The sequence below is a fragment of the Asparagus officinalis genome, chromosome 5 (assembly GCF_001876935.1).
Source record: "Asparagus officinalis chromosome 5, Aspof.V1, whole genome shotgun sequence".
NCBI lineage: Eukaryota > Viridiplantae > Streptophyta > Magnoliopsida > Asparagales > Asparagaceae > Asparagus > Asparagus officinalis.
Window position 1 is genome coordinate 50,544,998 of NC_033798.1, and position 14,038 is coordinate 50,559,035.

Genomic DNA, 14,038 nt, shown 5'->3' on the forward strand with positions numbered 1-14,038 from the left:
ATAGGTTCAACTGTGGCCATGTTGACTATAAGATTTTTGAATACAACCCCTATGCTGACATCTGAATCCCACATTGAGGATGCTAATGATGAATCGACAGAGTGAATCTCTTCAGATTCTTCTCCAGAGTCGAAACATAGTTCTGATGAAGAGGAGATATAACCTAGCCCTCTTTGTGTTTTATTAAAATATTCATCGGGCTTTCCTTTGGGAACGAAAGGTTATGCAATCATTCTTTGTTCTTTACCAAAGTTCAAGCCTTCCTTGTGGGAGATGCCGTAACCCATGTTGGTCAATCCTTTCAAAGATAATATCTTTCTGATTATTATCTTCGGCCGGTACGATAAAGAAGGCTCACGTGGACTCGATCGTTTGTTTGTCCGTTACAAATGACGAGTGCACAAGCAAGTGTAAAGACGAGTTATTATACAACCCTAGAACTAGATTGCTAGACTCATCATTAATAGACTCTAAATTAAATGACAAGTAAACAAAGTTGAAATCTTTATTAAGGACAAACTCACTGGCTTCATCAGCATCAGCTACATCAAGGCCTTCATAACTGATTATGATGGGTTCAATATCATTCAAGATAAGACCCTTGTTGTACTCAGACTCACTGTCAGCCTTGTTTCCGCTCTTGGATTCGTTGCCGGACGGTTCCCCCTTCGACTCAAAATCTTGGTGGAGCAAGGAGTTGGTGAAATAGTTTTTGACACCTTTGAAGGGTAGCTTCTTAGCAAAGACCGTCTTCACTTAATTATAGTCATCCACATATTCATGCACAGATGTAGTGTGGATGGAACTATCCAGTTGTTATGGATCAATGGTCGACCCAATAGCATGTTATAGGAGGGTTCTGCATCGATCACGTAGCAGGTCACCTCCGTCTTCATGTCGTCCAGCCGGCATTTGAGACTAATCTTCCCTAATGGCTGGGTTACGGTAGCGTTAAAGCCAAAGATGGTGATAGTCGTTGTAGACAACTGCCTCTAAGGTACTTCCAAGTGCTTAATGAGCTTCAGGGGAACAATTCTTAATGCAGACCCTGGGTCCACTTAGATTCTGTGCACCTTGGAGGAACCAAAATATCACGTAAAGTATAGGAGTCGGTCATGAGTCGTACTCTTCATGAGCATATCATCAGTAGTAAAGGTTATGTAGGGGATCTACTATTTGGAAATTCAGCAGCACTAAGGACACTCCTTTTCTGCATCTTCTTCGGAACCTAGCAGAAAATGCGTGGCAAAAGCATCAGAGTTAGCTAGTGCCTCTCGTAGAGCTTTCTAGGTAGACTTGGACAAACACAAGAGCTCATACAAGGTGATTCTAGCCGGGATATTAGCTAGTTGTGTGAGCACGTCGAACCGAAAGGGTTGACTACTCGAACTAGGTTTGTCGGGATTCGGATGAACTACTGACGACATTCCTGCCATTGGCCTTGTCGGATTCTCCGTTGTTGGAGGATATTGCTTAGCAAAGTCCTTTCCTAACCTTGTGGCTAATGCGGCCCCTCATTGTCGGAATCAGTAAGGGCTGCCACCTCCAACTTGTCGTCATCTGGAATTACACAAACAACATTACAGAGTTTAGCCTTCCCTTTGGACTACTTTGAAGGCTTAAAAGTCCATTGATCGTTGTCGAGGAGATCGGGTGGACCCACATCACTTACCCTGACGGCAAGGTCTACGATACCAAACCCTTCTCATGCTGGTTGTGAGGATCGGTATTGATAATCTTCAACTCAGCTTTTAGGATAGATACAACACCTGTCGGCGCATGGACTTCAGGGAGATTCTCCTTCTTTAAGACTTCAGGGAGATTGTCCTTCTTTAGGATCAGGGTGGACCCACAACACTTTCTTCTACATCTTCTCCTTCTTTAAGACTCACGTGTCATAAAGAGCTTGGAGCTTGTCCTTGAGGACATAACACTTAGAGGTAGGATGATGAACCATCCTGTGGTATGCACAGTAATTTGGGTCATCCGTTTTGTTTAAGTCTTCAGGCTTCTTAACCTCTGACAGCTTTGTCTTGTTACTCATGAGGAGGGTGTCGAAGGTTGATAATCACATTTTATTACAACTTTATACCCTCATTATCTATTTTTAATAAATAAATATACCACTAATAATTGTTTTTATCTTTATTTACATGTTAATGAAGAATAAAGATGAAGATCACTTTTCTCAACAAAAACCCATGAATTAAATGAAGAATACAAGCAAGAGCCAAAAAGCCCAAGCCCATAATCAAGCCGAGTAGCCTGTAGAAGCTGGAAAAAAAAATCAAATATGAAAAAAATGTATTCAAGATAGTTGGCCGCAAAGAAACGGTGATATCTCTCAATTCGGAAGGCGGAATTTAACATATAATATATGAAAATCGTCCATCTCGATGAGATGAAGCCATCCGTGAAAGAAGAAATTTGATAGGATATTGATGCTAGAATCGATGCGTGCATCAATACGGGCATCGATGCTAGCATCGATACTAACAATTCTATTACGAATTACGGGCTGATTTTTGATGGTTTTGGATAAGATTTTAATCCAATGGCTCATATTCATTGATGTTTACTATAAATAGGGGTAGAGAGTGAGGGGTTAGGGGTGTGAAAAATTTTGTATCTCCATTTGGAGAGGATGATTACTCTTAATTGAGAAGACCTTCCAAATTTGTAACTTTTTGTTATAATTAATAAAATAATTTTTTTCACCACTTTAAATTTTTCTTCTCTTTGTTGGATGATGAAGATGGAGATGAAGATTAATTTGGAGGTTTGTTTTTCTTATTTTCTCTTTTATTTCTCTTTTATTGCTTATTAGTTTAGATTTATTTCTATGCTTATAGTTAGATTTTATTTTCTTGTTTAAATAGCCAAGAGGCTAGAACCCTCTTGCCTTAGATTTATTTCAAGCTTGTAGATTAGATTTATTTCATGCTTATAGTATAGATTTATTTTCTTTCATTTAACTCTTATAATTTATTTTATAGTTTAGATTTTATAATTTATTTTGTAGTTAGATTTTAATTTTTTGCACTATTCACCTTGAGGCTAGGACCCTCTTTGGTTTAGTTTTTTTTTGTTTTTTTTTTATTTTTTTTGATTCGTCTTTAGGCTAGAACCCTCCAGGGAATCACCCTTTTCTAAGAAGTGCATGTAATTCTAGATTACCCATATCTTTAATTGAATCCGCCATCTTTACTTTCTTGAATTTTATTTTTATTCTTGATTTTCCTTTTTGATTCTTGATTTTATTCATCTCTCCTTGTGAAAATCATTCATTCATTATCACATCCACTCTCACTTACATTTTGTGCCTATTTACACACTATCACCTTCACTATCTCTCCACAATCACATTCACTCATCACTCCTATTTGTTACGTACACAACATAAGAACCAATTTTAATTTTCTCCTACAAAACACCTTCTTCGTGGGATCGATAACTTTTTATACTATAACTGATTGATTGTGCACTTTCAATTTTTAGGTATATGTTTATGCCGCATCAAGTTTTTGGCGTCGTTACCAGGGAACGTGCTTAGGTAGGATTTTATTTAATTTTGTTATTTAATTTGTGTGTTTTTTGTGAAGGAACTGCTTGGAGCTTGAAGATCGCGGATTGGAGATCTAGAATTTGAAGATTTACTTTTGGGTAACTCTTTTTTCTAAAATTTTCACTTGCACCCTTTAGCTACTTTTTCACAATTAGAGACAATTAGGACTTATAAAAAATAATTTATTTTTATCGACCATAATAAAATCCAGCTTCCACTTTGACATTTACCAACAAGATAATAAATTCAGACAAATTTTCCCCTACTCATTTGTTTGATTGTTAACCCTAATTTAAAAAAAAAGATTTTTATTTTTACCATCCTTTTTACTTGCTTTTAATTCATAGGGTTGCATTGCATATAGTTAGTAGGAATTCACTAAAGTGATTTGAGCATCTTGATTTGGCACACACTTAAAAATATTTTTAAAGGAAAAAGCCCATAATCAAGATAAGGTGAGGGATTTCATCGCCCTTTCCTTAACCCAAAAATCTTTAATTCCTCACTATACCACCCAAACCTAATAAAACTCATTAGACATTGGCCCTAAGGATTCGAGCTCTATAAGGAACAAAGAATCCTTAAGTAAACCGGTTTAAGTTTTCTTGGATTAGTTGGTGTCTAAGGTAAGGTTTAGGGGTTGCGTAAAACGCTCCGTAAGGAACGAGGTACTTAATTGATCTCTAATCACCCTCTAGTACTATCCTTACCTGGCTGACTACCCGGGTAAAACTTTAATATTTTTACTTTAGGAGTTTTTGGTTAGGAACTAGTCTAGTTGACTTAGGCTAAACCGTAGAGTTAGAGTGATTAAAAAGTAATTTCTTTTGATTTGTTTTAGTTGGGATTTTCCTTTTTCTTCTCATAAAAAAACTAAAATTTTTTTTCTCCTTAAAAAAATTGTTTTGGGTGTATGCAAACGTGGATTAGGGATAATACACATCGATTAATTTGCTTTGAACCAATCATAGAAATAACGTATCCTAATCCACCCGTTCTTCAAGATACATGCTATCCCATTAGGAATGCAATCACCTCGTGCATTAGGCTCCCCGAAGCAAATGGAACTAACTTTGAGCTTCGACCGCACTACATCAACATGCTTCTAAAATTTCTAGGGAATGAAACTAAACATGTATATATTTTTATCTCAGAATTTGAGGAAGTATGTATGATGATTAAAATGAGAGAATTAACTGAAGATGCAGTCAAACTCAGATTTATTCCTTTTGCCCTCAAAGACAAAGCAAAAAATAGCTATACAGCTAACCCATAAATTTCATCACAACTTGGGAGGAATTTATCACCGTTTTTCTTAAGAAATTTTTCCTGATCCATAAAATGGTGAAGCTAAGAAATAGCATCATGAATTTTAAAATTATCCTGGGAAAACCTTTTTGGAAGTATTTTTACCGATTTAAAGATCTTCTCATCCAATGTCCTCATCGCGGCTTAGAAAAATGGCGATTGTGCCAAATATTTTATGAATGATTAGATTATTCTGCAAAAACTTCTGTTAAGTCAATGTGCTACGGGGATTTCATGAGGAAAAACGCTAATGAAGCTTGGGAGTTTTTAGAGAGTCTTTCTGAGAAAACCATGTAATGGGAACATTGTAATGATAGGGTTTCATTAGTTTCCCAACCTAAATCTAGTGATCTTTCCATAGAGTCGAACATTACCTCCGAAGCAAAGATGGCGACAATTCTGTGAAGGTTAGAAGCCTTAGAAATTAAGGAACGAGCTCTAGCTCAAATTAATTAAGCTTCTGTCCCAGGTTGTCATAACTGTCAGTCTCCTGCACACGTTTTAGAGGAATACCTTCTCCTAGGAAACACCCATTTATTAGAACAGATGAACGTTACATTCCAACGTCCAATGATAGATCCATTTTCTCCAACCTACAATCCAGGTTGGAGAAATCATCCTAATTTCGCATGGAATCAAGGAAGTCTCCAAGGGAATCAAAATTTTAATCACACTTCAAACCAACACTTTCCTAGGGGAAACACAGTTCCTTTTAATTCTCATTCACAATTTCAACAATCCAATCTGCCATATCAAAATCAGTTGTTCGCGATGAAAATTGCGTTCTTCGATTCCATTGCACTCTTGAGTATTAGTTTATCGATTACAAAAGATCTGGTCTTTTTATAAGATCTGGTTATAATAAAATCAAAAGAAAATGAAAATCACAACTTTCCTTTTATGTCGAACGAATCGCGAGATCCTGTTTTGCAGTCTCTCGCTTTTGTGGATTCTTTGCCTGCGCCGGGGTTAATCCGTGGACCACCGCGCGATCTTGATCCGGTCGGATCTACACGGTATAGCGGGTGTTATCTCACGAAGGAAATAACAACAGAGGGGATTATTTCGCCAAGGAAATAATAGCCCTAGTTATCGAAATCGACCAAGCGAAATCGAGACTCTTCTCGGGATCAAAGACCAAGCTTTGATCCGAAGGAAAACCGTGTAGATCTTAGATCTGATCTCTCTCGAACTCCTACCTTATTTAGCGTGGATAATCACCAAGAACCAGATCTGGAAGTCGAGTCTTCTAAGTTTGAAAATCCGAAGGTGAGTTCTCAATCCAGCAGCGTTTCGGCTCCAAAATTCCAACCCCTCAAAAATGAGCCATGCCCACTTTATTTATAGGCTTCTGAAAGCGGATCTGGGCTCAGATCTGGGCCCAGATCCGCGGCTCGGGAGGGGGGTGGCTCGGCCACCTTGGGTGGCTCGGCCACCGAGCCACCACAAGGTGGCTCGGTGAGCCACCAAGGTGGCTCGGTGAGCCACCACTTGGTGGTTCGGCCACCGAGCCACCTTGGTGGCTCGGTGAGCCACCTGAGCAGCTCGGTTTTGGCCGAGCTTTTTCCCGGGGTGTGCCGTGTCGTCCGTTTCTGCGATTTCACGGTTTATCCAAGCTTCGTTGTTAATCCGAACTCTGATTTGGTAGTCCGTATCCTGATTTGGTAATAAATCTGCTTCGGTGTTCGAGTTCGAATCCGTTCTACGATTGGATGACTCGTTGACTCACCGAACCGTCAGCTTGATTCCGCACGCGAGTGGATGTATTCCGTTGTTTGCGTGCGGTTCGTTAACCTCGTCGCCTCGTTAATCCGCTTTGTCGTATGTCACTTGGCTTCGGTATTGTTGTCCAACGATCGTGTTTAGATACGTCACCCGATGGTTCGTTGGTTTGTCGAATCACCGTGTCGAGCTGTGCTAAGGGACCCATAGGCAGTTTTATACACCTACAGATACCCGATCCAAAGTATTTCAGCCTCGTTCTTTTATAGAAGAGTCTGAAATACTTTGGATATGATTGTCCCAACCTTAAGTCGGTATAACGGGACCTTGGAATGGCTTCTGTTCTTGATTCCTTCAATCCTTAAGGCTATTTAGTGCTTTGTCGAATGTCTGTAAGGGTTCCGGTGCTGCATTTATTGTCTGACCGTTGTCGGAATTTTGAACTTGAAGTCAATTCCTGATTTTCTGATCTTTAGCTCGTGTTTGCAGGTTCAACAAAGAACTGACCATCGATTGTTGGCGTTGAGTCTTTATTTGCGACGCGTTGTCCGGCGTAGTGTTGTTGAGTTATCCTTAAGAATATTTTTAGAAAAATATTCTTCAGAAACTTCTCAACCAAAAATAGGGAATAGTTTATACTAGTATACGTTATTGGAGTATTTTTCGTGCCCGAATGAGCTGAACCAGCCTGATAATGACCCAAAAATGGCAGTAATTAGACTCAAAAAATCTTCTGACCCTTCCGAATGTGTGGGAGAGGAAAGAATAAACAAAGGACTAAACCCTCGGTCGATTTGAAGTCGTTTCGATGCTCGGTTCAGCTTCAATTTGAATTCTGGTTCAAATCTGGTTCAAACTGGTTCAACCTGGTTCAAGACTGGTTCAACCTGGTTCAAGGCTGGTTCAGGATTGGTTCAAGTCTGGTTCAGACTGGTTCATCCTGTTCTGGTCTGGTTCAGTCTAGTTTGGCCTGGTTCAGCCTGGTCTGGCCTAGTTCAGCTCCCTTTGAACTGATTTGGACTGGTTTGGTTTGGTTCAACCTGGTCCGGTCTGGTTCAAGGCTGGTTTACCTATAAAAAAGCTCTTTTTCTCTTCCTCTAGGGCCCCCCCCTTGTCCCTTTTTTTGATTTTCTCTTCCCTCGTGCATCTTTTCTCCTTCAAACCTTCATATTTGTCTTTGATCTACCCTTCCTCTTGATCTTAGACTGAAAAATTCCTCAAAATTTCCATATTTAAAGTTTCTCTCAGGCCCCTCGAGCACGTGGTTCGAGCCTCTTTCAAGATCTAATTTTTTTGTCAGATCCTCGAGCTTTTCCTCAGGTAAATCCTCCATAATTTTGGCATATTTCATGTTTAATTTAGTACATGAATTTGTGGGATTGTATATGAGGGTTAGGGTTTGTGATTTGACGCCTCGAGCTCATCTTTCAGGGGGTAGAATTTGGAGATCTAAGAGGTTTAACTATAAAAAAGAGGGGATAAAATTTTAGGGTTAGAGTTTATCACCCTAACTAAAAAAAATTTGTATCTGACCCCCTGATTTACTTTGCAGATCATCATGTCGCATGTCCCGAGAGGTCGCTCCCCTATTGCGTCGGCTGATGGCGTGCTTCCCTCGTATGCTGGTGAGCTCTTTTTGGCGTATTTGTAGATTTGGTGAGGCAATCGGGAAGAGCCTTGATTCTCCTTGGTGAGGATCGACGCTTTAAAGATGGGTTTTGCTTGGTCAAAACCATATCTCAAAATAAATAAAGGGGGCGTTTTGATGCTGCATTGTGCCTTATAAGGCAGGGATATGTTTTAGATATATCCTACCTTATAAGCGCATAATGTGGCCAAATCGTCTCACCCTTTATAAGGCAGTGACTCTATCTTATCCGTTCATGGGATGAGTTCAACTTCCTTTTATAACTGAGACTAACAAACACTTAATTGCTTGTTTTCAGTGGAATATCCCTCTAGAGCGTTCTCATCTCATGCAGTGGATGGACATCGTGACGAGTATTATTTAACCTCCGATGATTTTTCACCTATTCCACTTACTCTTCAGTTTGTTTCGGGCACGTCGACAGAGGTTGCCCAAGTGGTGAAGGAAGGTGGACATCGAGCTCTTCGACAGTTGATTACGGATGCGCCTTTCGTGAAGGATGCCAGTTCTGTTCAGCCTCTCAGGAAGACTGACTTTTTATTTGGAGACTCTGTCAGAGATCCGACTGCAATGTTTATTGACGCCGAGCAGTGGCTTTATAAAAATGGCTGTGGTTTCCTATATTTGTCGAAGATTCCTTGACACCGCTCGTTGATTGAGCTCAGGCGTCAGGCTGTGACACGGGAGATGTCATGGCGCTTGACGGAGGAGCATGAGAGTGTTCACTGTGGCTATATCACTCATCAGGCAGCTCCTGGTTCGAGCAGGAGTCATATCGTTGGATTGCATCCTGGAGTATTGGGGCTGGATGCACCGCCACGTAACGAATTTCTTGCTTCTGCTTCTACCTTGAAGAATCACCTCGCTGACTTAGGACGGGAGATGCCTATGGCGCGCAACAAATTCTATGGTTGGGTCCATTCTTTAGACAAGCTTTGGTGGGCTCGTATGACGAAGTATGTCTTAAGCCGATGGAGCGAGGAGTTGCACGCTTGTGGTCTATATGCAGCCATTCGTTCCACCATGTATGGCTTACCTGTTAGCGCGAAGAATTTCTTCGCTTTGTGCGAGCTCTATAACCCAGATTCGAACACTTTTCTGACCCGGCAAGGGGAGTTGGGCTTGGCTCTCCATGAGATGCACAGGATTTCTGGTTTGTCCATGGGTCAGATGCTATATCAGGAATACTTTCCCTCCAACCATGAATTAAGTCAGCTGAAGGATCGCATGCCCGACTGCTACGAGACTTTATGGGACCTCACATGTCACTATCATATTGCTTTGGCGCAGTCTGAGCCTTTAGCGAAGAGGACTAAGTCACATGTGAGTCTGAAGCAGTTTGCGTGTTATTTGTTCAAGAATCTAGAGAGCAATTCTGGCGAGGCTATTTGTGAACTGGCAATGCTTACTCCTTCAGAAGTTAATGGTCTGTTGAAGAAGATCGACGCTCACTATTAGCAGTTCCGAGAGTGGCTTTCCTGCAGGGACCAAGTTTAAATCGTTCTTATGGCATGCGACCGCATCGATTCAGCCGATGACCCTTCTTGCCGGTTACCTCGCTATCTGGTTAAAGAAATGCATGGTCCCGTATCAGTCCGGTGACATTATGCCATTGGAAGTGCTCTACCCAGCAGTTCAGCTTTCCTATAAGAAGGAACTTTCGCTTCTTCCGGTGATGGTAGCTAACATTCATCGAGAGCTTCGACAGATTTCTAGTACCTTTACACAGAAAGAAGATGCACCGTCGGCTAAGATTCCTCTTTCTAAGGTGGAGCTCCCATACATTTATTTGATGGCTTGGTTCGTCCTTCATCGTCCTGATATGATGTCGGTACCTAGCACCGTAGACCGCTCTGTTCCCCCACTACAGTTGTTTGAGAATGGCAGGTGGGAGGGGCGAGGATTCCCTCACATCAGAAAGCAGCTACAGGTCCATAAATGTTGGGCATTTTCCACTTGCTTTCCGTAGTTCTTCAGCCGATACGGCGAGTGTTTGATTGATGAGGAGAAGCCGAGGGAGTATCGAACTCATTTAGATATCGACTGCTTTAATTGGCTAGTGAACATTAGGCCGGGTTATCTGACCTTCCGGGTGAGGAATCAGTGTTTTATAGAGCCATATCTACCCTGCCGATTTGCCCGCCAGTTTGGTTATGATCAGCTTTATGTCGGGAATCCACGTCAGCAGCTTCGGACTCATGGAGGTTTGGTGGGCGGTCTCCGGGCATGGCTGTGGACCGTGACGGGCTGTACTGGTGCTAAGTTCAGTCTCCCGAGTGCTGAGCGGCAGTTGAATCTCACCTTCTTAAGCTGCAAGTGGCTGTTAGCAGCTAATAAAACTGTTCCCGTGAAGCCGATTGCAGAGCTAGTGGCCGAGGAAGCTTCTCAGGCTGATTCTCGTGTGATTTGGGAAAATGCTCGGTCACAGAGGACACGGAGCAAGACTCGTCGGATTGACGAAGAGGGAAAGAAGACCTTCCATTCTGCTGATGAGGCTTTAGGCGGAGATCTTGAAGATTACGAGGATTGCTCCAACCAAGGTTAGCTACCTATTCTTTCCTTCTGTCTTCTAGAATTATTAATCTTGACAGTTGTTTGATGTTTCAGAGACCGCAACTAACAAGGATGAAGAATTCCGTCCTTTTTCCCAGGTGAGACCTTCGATTGTTGTCCCCGCTGCTAGGCGGAAGAGATTAGCCCACAAGCCGCATGCAGATTCGCGAGCATCTGAGATGGATTTGTCTAGTGATGATCCCGCTAGCGACGGAGGTAACATCTACCCTATAGATCATCCTTTTGATCATTCAGAACTTTGACTCATGCTTTTCCATATCTATGTAGGAGAACGTGGGGATAGCGAGATGAGTCCTGATCCTGCTCCTCATGATTGTGTATTTTTTGGTGAACCTGACTCACCATACCAGGTAGAAAAGCCTGCAGAAGCTACCGACGTTAGGGAGACCATCAATGTAGGACCCGATTTAGCGAATCCAGGTACATCTACCATTGACAATGTACCCTTTAGATGGCACACAAAGGAGTTGAAAGATTCAGAATTCGTGCATTCCCTAATTGTCTCTATGCTTCTTGCTCTTTTAGACAAATTACAGGAGGCAAATGTGGACCTTTGGAATAGAGAGGCTAACACACCCATAAGAGGTTACTCATTTCCATTGGTCGTAATCTCTTTATTCTTCTTTTGCACTTATATTCTCTTGTGTCAGATTTCTCGACTGATGATTTTGACGAGGAAGGTTTGCTTGTGGACACTCCTATGCTCCACTTCATGTATGGCTCACCTCAGATTGATGACCAGATGCCTGAAGATATGTTTCCTGAGTCTACACTCCCTAAGAATCGCGAGGATGGTCCTTCTGAAGGTACGTGCCTCTTCTCAAGTTAATTATAGGACTAGCCATTTTTTTTGACTAGTGCAGCTATAATGTGATGCATCTGAGAATTACGTTTTGTGTTTGCCAGAAGCTTTTGTCGAGACTGATCCTGTTGAGCCGGCTGTGAGACCAACTACATCAGCTGATACATCCACAGCGGTTACACCTCCACAACCCCCAGTGACTCAAGGGGAAGGAGGTATAAATTAAGCAACTGAGAAATGTCATTTATTTCCTCATTAAGGCTTTTGACGGATTTCTCCTTTTTGTGTAGGGCTTTCTTCTCGGCATCATGTCCTTGTGAAGGAGTTGTTATCAGACAATGACCCTGAGAAGATCGTCATCTGCATAGAAGTCCTCTCCTTCTTCTCCTTCGTGAATGCTATGATTGGCAAACTCTTCCACGGCGGACTTTCCTTCACCAGTTTAAACCTTTCTTTGATTCTAGAATAAATTCAATAAGGGATGCAGGATACCCGGATCTGGCGAAGGCTATAGTAGATGACCTTGATTGTCTAGAGCACGAGCTTCAGATGTTTCGTGAGCTCCGGGATGCAGGTGCTTCTTCATTCATTGCTGCCCATTTGGATGCTCGCTTACAGACATGGCGCGATACTCGGATTTTTGCTGAGCTCGAGATTCAGGTGCAGTGGGACCGGGTAGACCGAGTTGAGTCTAACCTTGCTATTAGATCATCTTCACTCGACAAGCTTGATTTTTCCATTACCTCTTGTGAGACCAAGATAGACCAGCTCAGAAGAGAACTCCGTGAAGAAGAGGAGACTTTGAGTATTCTTCAGATGACGAAGGTACAGGATCAACAAGCCCACACTGCTTTATCTGATGAGTTGAAATCCCTGAAGCAGAAGCTGGTTGAGACAGAGGAGATTGCTTTGAAGACTTTAGCCACCACTGAAGAGTCCATCAGAGCTGAGTTGCAGGATGAGCTTAGGCAAGCTTATGATGAGAAGCTGTCTAAGTTTAGTCAGCAGATTTTTAGCCATGGGCTTGATGTATGATTTCATTTGCTGAATACTTTGACTTTTGATTCTCTTAGTGGAACTGGTTTTTATCTTTATCTTTATTATGATTCTTTATTCTGTTTGAAATGATTGACCATAATACTCATAGGATTTTTGGCAAACCCTCAGCCTTCAACGGGTTTGATAAGCCTTTACCGGCTACCGTTTGAGTCGGGCTAGCATGCGGATTGTCTAAATCCGTTCCGCATGTAACGTTGTGCTAAGAGAGTGAATTATCTGAGACTTAGTGCTATGATGTCGAATACATAGACTTTACCATTGTTACAGGAATAGGCTACCCGGCGACACGTGTTAGGTGTTGACTTTAGGATTTTCGGCTAACCCCCAGCCTTCAACGGGTTTGATAAGCCTTTACCGACTACCGTTTGAGTCAGGCTAGCATGCAGATTGTCTAAATCCGTTCCGCATGTAACGTTGTGCTAAGAGAGTGAATTCTCTGAGACTTTGTGCTATGACGTCGAATACATAGGCTTCGCCATTGTTATGGGAATAGGCTACCCAGCAACGTGTATTAGGCGTTGACTTTAGGATTTTTGGCTAACCCCCAGCCTTCAACGGATTTGATTAGCCTTTACCGATTACCGTTTGAGTCGGGCTAGCATGCGGATTGTCTAAATCCGTTCCGCATGTGACGTTGTGCTAACGGAATGAACTCCCTTAGACTCGCTGCTACGACTTCGAATACGTAGACTTCGCTATTATTATGGGAATAGGCTACCCGACAACGTGTATTAGACGCTGACTTATCCCTACTTAGGCTTCGGGATAGAATACCCCAGAATCGAACTCTGGTGTCTTTTTCTACGGAGAAAGACTAAACCGACGACGCGTGTTAGGCGTCGGCATATCCATTCTTAGGATTCAGGATTATAGGCGTATAAAACTGCCTATGGGTCCCTTAGCACAGCTCGGCACGGTGATTCGACAAACCAACGAACCTAGCACAGCTCGGCACGGTGATTCGACAAACCAACGAACCATCGGGTGACGTATCTAAACATGATCGTTGGACCATAATTCCGAAGCCAAGTGACACGTGACGAAGCGAATTAACGAGGCGACGAGGTTAACGAACTGTACGCAAACAACGGAATACATCCACTCACGTGCAGAATCAAGCTGACGGTTCGGTGAGTCAACGAGTCATCCAATCGTAGAACGGATTCGAACTCGAACACCGAAGCAGATTTATTGCCAAATCAGGATACGGACTATCAAATCAGAGTTCGGATTAACAACGAAGCTTGGATAAACCGCGAAACCACAGAAACGGATGACACGGCACACCCCGGGAAAAAGCTCGGCCAAAACCGAGCCGCTCAGGTGGCTCACCGAGCCACCAAGTGGTGGCTCGGTGGCC